Raw genomic sequence first — 7,676 nt, 5'->3', positions numbered from 1 at the left:
GATAATCTAAAACCTCAATTCACTTCTCTGAAGCCAAAAACAGCCAGTTTGATCTTCAGTTGAGAGGTGGCGCACAATGCTGAGCAAGGGCCCACTTAAATACCTCTCGTCTAGAATAGACGTAGTCTATCCCCCTCGTACAGTAGGGTACAGCGGGGCAAGATCTTGCTTAGGCACCGGTTTTGACCAAGAAGTGCAATTGATATACTTAGATTATCTTTTACACCTACGGGTACGAGTCAAGAGTTGTAGCTTTCATAAATGGTTTGGTATCCCACGAGGGGACCGACCACGTACTAGTACTACATTGGCAATCGGGACATGTGACTGTGTGGTTCACAATAGGTAAAAGGCTCAGGTCGCTCCAGCCTGGGTGCATCAATACATCTCTCAGAATCACCTGATTAGACGGTGTTGATGCCCCAGTTTAATATACCCTAAGGTACGTGACTGGAGTTGTGGTTTTCATGAATGACGTCGCATCTCCGAAGAGATCGGGCCACGCACTAGTGCCACGTTGGCTATATGGGACGTGCAAGCGTGCAAAACAGTAAACGTGCATGTGGTGTGTGCAAAACAGGGTGGGGTGTGTCCGGGGTCTTTTTCAAACACATGGGCCCATGGGCCAGATTATGTCATCACATATGGATATCAAATGAATATTGATCAAGAAAATAATACAAAACCCATCACATCGAAATTAAGATGAAAGCAAACACATCACAAATATATCTGTAGAGATCATGACACATTATATGGGCATATAACACAAATAATAATTAATCTGATCCAACATTAAAAAAGCCCATAAATTTGTTATCTATAGTCTAATCAAGGGTTATTTTTGGGTGATCCAAAATAAATCGAGATTACAATAGATGTTACATTGATGATAGAATGACAATGGTTGAGATGAGCTCACTCTCAGGAACATTAATTGTGCTAACATTAGATAAATTCGAATTTTCTGTGAATTTGAAAAATACAATCCGAACTTACATCGATGATATCTAAGGCTTCTGATAACGAAATCGAGTGAACTCAAGTTTTAAATTAATCTACTCGATGAGATCTACATTTTATTAATAGGTGCCTAGACTTAATTCTCAACAGAATGTTCTGTAAAAACGTTTTAACGTTGCTGTCCCAACCTTCATTCAGAAACAATTCCAGATTTACAGATTGAACTTGCATCGATGATATCTAAGGCTTCTGATAACGAAATCGAGTGAACTCAGGTTCTAAATTAATCTACTCGATGTGATCTACGTTTTACTAAGAGGTTCTCAGACTTAATTCTCACTAAATATTCTGTGAAAACGTTTTAACATTGCTGTCCCAACCTTCATTCAGCAACAATTCCAGATTTACAGATTGAACTTGCATCGATGATATCTAAGGCTTCCGATAATGAAATTGAGTGATCTCAGATTCTAAATTAATCTACTCGATGAGATCTACGTTTTATTAAGAGGTTCCCAGACGTAATTCTTACTAAAATGTTTTATAAAAAAGTTTTAACATTGCTGTCCCAACTTTCATTCAACAACAATTCCAGATTTACAGATTGAACTTGCATCGATGATATCTAAGGCTTCCGATAACGAAATTGAGTGAACTCAAGTTCTAAATTAATCTACTCGATGAGATCTACGTTTTATTTACAGGTTCCCAGACTTAATTCTTACTAGAATATTTTGTAAAAACGTTTTAACATTACTGTCCCAACCTTCATCATTCCATCATTTTCATATGTCAATTTGAATCTTTCATTATTTAGGGGTCATCAAAAAGTGATCCTTAATTGGAAAAAAAAATGCAATACCAAAAATTATCTACAATCAAGACAAAAAAAATAAATAAACAGAAAAAATAAATAAAATAAATCCAACTAAATAAAAAAAAACTAGGTCATCTTGGCAATGCTCCCATACTTGGGGTTTTTCAAGTTTGATCCTCAATAGTCCCCAGTGGAATCGCCACTGAAAGCGCCCTCGATCCGCGGGGTGCGCGGATCCACTTTTGACTCTTGAGGTTTGGGAGTCGCCACCTAGTTATTGTGGTCTAGGAACCAAACTGACTCTAACATTGATAAAAAGAACTAATCTACCACAAAAAATCTGAATTCAGGGATCATGTTACGGGGTTGGAAGGTGTTAGGCACCAACCCCGCCCGGCCAAAGCCGATCTCTACTAACTTCCCAAATATATCACATTGCTAAAAACTTAGATAAAAATAAAAAAATTACATACCTTTCCGATAACAAGGATTTTGTTCCCTCAGATTTGACAAAAAGAGCTCCTTGTACTGTACTCCCTTGCTTCGTTTTGTCTCCGGATTTGACTTCGGATCTCCTAGATCAAGGTATCTCCTTATTTTTGGATCTGAACTCTTCAAGTTTGTTACGGATTTGGGGTGTTTTTGGAGGGATTTTAGGTGTTTTCTAGACTAAAATTGAAGGAGGGATGTTAGGTAAGGAGTTGGGGCTCCAAAACTAGGGTTTATGGGGGGCTAGGGGAGCTTCTAGACCTACTTCTCTTAGGGTTTATGATTTGATCTGAAAATAGGGTGTGAGCACCTCTATTTATAGAATTTTTTTAAGGTTGATTTGGATAGAGTTAGTGTTTAATTAGAGATCTTTTAATTAGAGTTGTGTTTTAGTTAAAATTGTTTTAGGTAGAATTGTGTTTTAATTAGAATTGTTTTAGGTAGAATTGTTTTTAAGTTAGAACTCTATTAGATAGAGTTATTATTTAATTAGAATTCTATTATGACTTTTGGTCTTATTTGATTGACTTTTAATATTTTGACTTTAGTCTTAATTGATTGACTTTTAATATTTTGACTTCAGTCTTGCTTAATTGACTTTAGTCTCACTTGATTGACTTTAATACTTTGACTACAGTCTTGCTTGATTGACTTTAAATTTTTGGAGAACCCCTTTCCATTATTTATTTAATTCTTTGGACCCCCAAATTGAGGGGTCCTTAAAGAAATATCCCACGAACCCTCAACAATTTTACCCGAAAGTCCGATTGATCGATTTTTTAGGTTTAAATTTTTAAATTAATTTCATCAATGTTTCACTTTAATTATTAATATTTTATTTATTAATTTCAGAATTTTTTAATTATGAAAATTGTGAAATTACCGTTTTACCCCCGGAGAGGACTTTTCACGTTTCAAGTCGGTTTTTAATGTTCTAGGATGTTTTAGAATCGGTTTTTCGTAAGGAATTCAATAAGAATGTTGGTTTGTGTCATTTATGAAAATTTTTATGTAAAATGATTGTGAACTTTATGAGGGGCATTTTCGTAATTTTGTCAAATTCTGTTAAAATTGGTGAAATGATTTATTTGGTTCCGATTTGTTATTTTATGTGTTCGAGAGAGTTTTCCTAAGCGTAACGTAGGCTCTAGGGTTGTTTTGAGGTTAGGGGTATTTTGGTAATTTGATAATTTTTTAGTGATTTTTATCGTGAAGTTTCTTTTTGGTCTGTAAGATGATGATTTCTATGTTTCTGGGGTCGTATTTTCCTAGCATAGCGTGGTTTCTAAGGTTTTGTCAATTCGAGATACCTCATCTGGATTTCTGAAACACATCTGGTAACAAAATAAAGCAATGGAATACACATCCATCATTGGGAATCATTGCAATTGGATTGACGAGTTGATTAATCAGGCGAGTGCAAAAATGGGATGTCTACACATCCATACCCTAACTTTAGCTCAAAAAACACCTAGAAACCCTTCCAAAACACCTCAGAAATCCATTAAAAATTTAGAAAAATTCAGAAGGAGATACTTTGTTTTGGATATTCGAAACGAATCCGGTGATAGAACGAAGCAAGGAGTACCATACGAAGAACTATTCTACCAGATCTGAGGGAACAAGACCGTTGTCTTCGTAAAGGTAAAGATTTAAATTTTTTTATTGATTAGGTCTTTTTAGCAATGTAGTTCTATTTGGGAATGAGTAGAGACTGGCGTTTGCCGGGCAGGGTTGGTGCCTAATACCTTCCAACCCCGTAACGTGATCCCCGGACTCGTATTTTCTTTCGTAAATTAGTTTTTTTGCCTTTTAGAGTCAATGTTCGATTCTAAAACGGTAATAACTAGGTGGTGACTCCCAAACCTCAAAGGTCAAAAGCGGATCCGTGCACCCCACAGATCGAGGGCGCTTTCAGTGGCGACTCCATTGGGGACCATTGAGGATCAAACTTGAAAAACCCCAAGTATGGGAACATTGCCAATAATCTAGTTTTTTATTATTTAATTAGTTTCTTGTTATTGTTTGTTGATCGATTTTTTATTTATTATTCTCGTTAGTCCAATTATTAATCATTCGGTTATACTTGGAGTACTTTGATCCAACATATTATTTTCTGTGGCTTAATCAAGGGCCATTCGGAATGACGCTGAATAATGCGAGATTTCAAAGGATTGGTTTTATTGAAGATGATTGGACAACGAAAATTTTATTTTCTTTTATTTGTTTTTTTATTAAGAAACATGTGTAGCTTTTTTTTTTTTTTTTTTTTTTTAAAAAGAGGATATTTTTTTCTAGGTGTGTGCTATTGATCCTTGGACAAGCAATTTTTTTTAGTTTTTAAAATTTTTTTTTTATGTGTTAAATTTGTTGGTTAATTTTTCAAAAAAAAAAATAATTTTTTTATGTTAAGCGTGCCACCCATTGACAGCAAGAAGGAAAGCTAAGAAAGGCAACAAAAAAAAATGTCTTTGAGGTTCTATTCAAAACAACCCATCGTTTTAATTGGTTGTAGGGTGGTGTGTCCCTAGAGGAAAGTCATTTTCAATTGTCAAACCTTCAAGGTTTTTAATCTAATGGGTGGGGTGGTGTTAGTAAAGAATTTATTTTGTTTCCTAAACCCTTATCTATTTCAATTTTAAACCCATTTTTTTTCAACCCCATCGTTTCAGTAGAGACTGATCGGTCTAAACTTCCCATCTCTAATCTCTCCAACCTCCACAAAGGTCTCTGGACCAGATGATTCTAAGAGAAATCGTGATCGTGGTTGCTCACATTAATATCTAAAACCTAGTTTCTTTCTCGACCACGTTTTCCTTCGCCTTTCTCATCTCTTTTCCCTTCTCTTCTTCCTCATCCCTGCCCATGTTCTTCATCTTTGTACTGTTTATAGATGATTCGTTCACTAATACAACAACGATCTCTGCTTTAGATCAGATCCATTTTTTTCTTTTCTCCCATCAACAAATGTTAATCCATTTCGGTCTGTGGCGTCAACAGTGTGGATGATCATCCCTCTGGCATGCAAATCACAAATTTAAAATCTTAAAAGATCGGTGATGACAGAAAAGGGTTCGAATCTGGCCAGGATCTCTTTGTTCATAGTGTTTGGTTCATGGTTTCGATTTTTTCGGGATCTCTTTGTTCATAGTCTTGTTTGGATTTTTTTATTTTTTATTTTTGGATCACTTCGAACCCGGAGAGGAGATGATGTTATTGAAGAAATGTCTAGAACAATTGTTGAGATAGAAGGTGTAGATGGTGTAAAGCTAGGGGAGACTGCTGTTTTGTCCGAATCTGGTTTGTATTCAATCTCAAATAATGATGATTCCTAGAGTATGAGGCGCGGAGTCCGTGTTTGTTATTTCACCGAATGGTAGAGAGATCCATTCGTAGACGAAGAGCAGTCTTTTAGGGAAGGGTCACTTTCAAATCCTTTATTCAAAAAAGCTAATCTTCTTGAATGGGTGCATGCTAGGATCTCACTCGAACCAACAATCTATCCTTCCCCCATCCCTTCGAGTTTCCCTCTTAATCAAATTTAGAGACTCCAAAACAACTTACCAAAAAGGAATAATTCTGTTTTTAGCCTATTGTTTGGTAGTTCACTGTTTTAAAGCTCTTAATATTACAATATTCGAATAGGTTAAAAAAAATCTCAATTTTAGAGTGCTCTTTGATGAGAGTTTTAGAGAATTATTATTAACACACCATTGTTTACTTATAATGCACCAATCTAAATGTAAACAACTATTCACTTTTGAAGATGAGTGGTGTGTTGTAAGTCAACGACAGGTATGCCAATAATACCTCTTAGTTTTATCCCAAATGTTGTGAAAGACTAGTGACAGCTTTTTCTTTAGCCAAGTGATTTTTTTTTGCACACCACTTTCTCCTAATGACACCTCAATTGTGTGCAATTAACTTGGTGATTTACATAAAAATTGGGGTGGCATTAGGAAAAAGTGGAATGCCATTATTAACTCACTTGATTAGTTGCACTTTTTTAGGACTTTGATTTTGTTTTTTAATAATTTAAAAAAAGGGGGGTTTAAATCTTCCAACCATCATTCTATCTTCAATTTAATATCCTTGGAAAATCTAAATTATTTTGGGCCAGCCAAAATAACCTTTAATTGGATCATAAAAAAAAATAAATATATTTGATTTGGATTATTTTGTGTATACTTTAATTTTGAATTGAACCATATGGATATGTTTTTAGTCTTTCCTAATCAATGTATATCTATAGTTGTATGATTGCTTGTATGATTTAATTGGACCCATGAATTAATCTGTTTGGAAAAGGCCCTAGGCACACCCCACCCTATTTTGCACACACCACTAGTACATTTACTGCTTTGCACGATTGCACGTCCCATATAGCCAACGTGGCAGTAGTGCGTGGCCCGGCCTCTTCGAAAATGCGACATCATTAATGAAAACCATAACTCCTGTCACGTACCTTAGGGTATATCAAACTGGGGCATTAGTACCGTCTGATCAGGTGACTCTGAAAGGTATATCGATGCATCTAGGCTGGAGCGACCTGAGCCTTTGACCTATTGTGAGCCACACAGTCACATGTCCCGATTGCCAACGTAGTACTAGTACGTGGTCGGTTCCTTCGTGGGATGCCAAACCATTTATGAAAGCTACAACTCTTGACTCGTACCCATAGGTATATCAAAGATGATCCAAGTACATTAGTTGAACTTCTTGGTCAAATCCAGTACCTAAGCGAGATCCTGCTCCGATGTATTACGGTACTAGGAAGATAGACTATGTCTATTCTATAAAAGAAGTGATTTAAGAGTGCCTTTGCTCAAACATCGCGCACCACCTCTGATCTGGGGATTAAACTGACTGCTTTTGACTTTAGATAATTGACTTGAAGTTTTAGATTATCACCTATACGGTATATCAAACCAAGTCACCATGTACCGTCTAATTGAGTACGCTCAAGAGGTATATAGGAATACTTGGGTAAGGGTGGCCAGATAAGATTGCATTGCACATAATAAGCTTAGAGTCTAGAAGTCTTCCTATAGGTCACGACCTGAACTGATTATGGGTGTTCCCGGGTTGCTCTAATCAATCCAACCAATAGGTAAGTGGGCAAACCGATCCAGACCGTTCAAACTAGACCAGCAATATTAGTCCGACCCAATATGTGAAATGTAAATCAATTGGCCCAATCAATAAATGGACCAAACTGATCAATATCAAATCGGTTGAATCAATTGATTTTACTTTCAAAGATTCAGACTATTTTATACCAAAAAGATTCGATCTTAAGGTCAAATTAATTGTTTGATCGAAGGTTCTATCTCAATCAGGGGTAGACCTATGACTAACATTTTCCACCTTCTTGGTCACTATAGACTTATAGTGCATTTGGATTCGA

The sequence above is a fragment of the Akebia trifoliata genome, chromosome 13 (genome assembly GCF_017979445.1).
Source record: "Akebia trifoliata isolate Shusen 1 chromosome 13, ASM1797944v1, whole genome shotgun sequence".
NCBI classification, from domain to species: domain Eukaryota; kingdom Viridiplantae; phylum Streptophyta; class Magnoliopsida; order Ranunculales; family Lardizabalaceae; genus Akebia; species Akebia trifoliata.
This window is presented reverse-complemented; position numbering follows the sequence as displayed.